Source organism: Myotis davidii, unplaced genomic scaffold (genome assembly GCF_000327345.1).
Source record: "Myotis davidii unplaced genomic scaffold, ASM32734v1 scaffold1016, whole genome shotgun sequence".
Taxonomy (NCBI): domain Eukaryota; kingdom Metazoa; phylum Chordata; class Mammalia; order Chiroptera; family Vespertilionidae; genus Myotis; species Myotis davidii.
Window position 1 is genome coordinate 1,143,742 of NW_006287680.1, and position 1,009 is coordinate 1,144,750.

Below are 1,009 nucleotides of genomic sequence, written 5' to 3' on the forward strand. Positions count from 1 at the left end.
ATTTCACCATGCTAATGATTCTGAATGATATTTTGCAAGCTTTTTAAAACAAATACCTTTGGAGGTCCTCAGGTCCCAATACCTGCATAACCTGTTTATTCATATCCTCATTAATCAGCCTACACAATTTTCCAACTGTGCTTACCAGCACACACAATGAGGATGAACTATCTGCAAAAAAATAAAAGAATAAGGTATTTTAAGCTAAGATTAGGAAAGAGCCTAAATGCCCATCAACAGATGACTGGATTAGAAAACTGTGGTACAGCTACACAATGGAATACTAGGCAGCTGTAAATAAGAAGGAACTTTTACTATTTGTAACAGTATGGATGGAACTGGAGAGCATTATGCTAAGCAAAATAAGCCAGTGGGAGGAAGATAAATATCACATGATCTCACTCATATGTGGGATTTAATGATCAACATAATTTGATGCACAAAAATAGATCAAGAAATAAATGGCAAGGGAGGTGGGAGAGGGTTAGAGAGCGGCCAAAGGACTTGAGTGCATGCATATTATCATAACCAATGGACTCAGACACTGGGGCAGTGGGAGCATGTGCTGGGGGCTAGGAGTGGCTGGGGAGAAGTCAGTGAGGGACAAAGGAGAGATGTAATACTATAATACGCACGTCCTCAGTGGGGGGGTTGCAGTAGGCAGCTGATCGATGTTTCTCTCTCGTCGATGTTGCTGGCTCTCTCTCTCTCTCCCTTCCTCTCTGTGGAAAATCAATAAAATATATTAAAAAAAAGAAAATATGTTCAATAGAAGCTGTGAAGATATTCGTAAGTAAATGAGGTCTTCAGTTTCAGTACCAAAGTATTTGTCTTTGTGCTTGTAAAAACTTATGCATGTGAGGGGCTTGTTACAATACTCGACCTGCACTCTCCTCCCTCCTTTAATAGTGTAGTAACATTGACCATTGGCCTCATCCAGTTACTCATTTTTCACTAATACTAATTTAATATGTTAATAGGTTTAATCCCCTTAAATCCATCCTATACA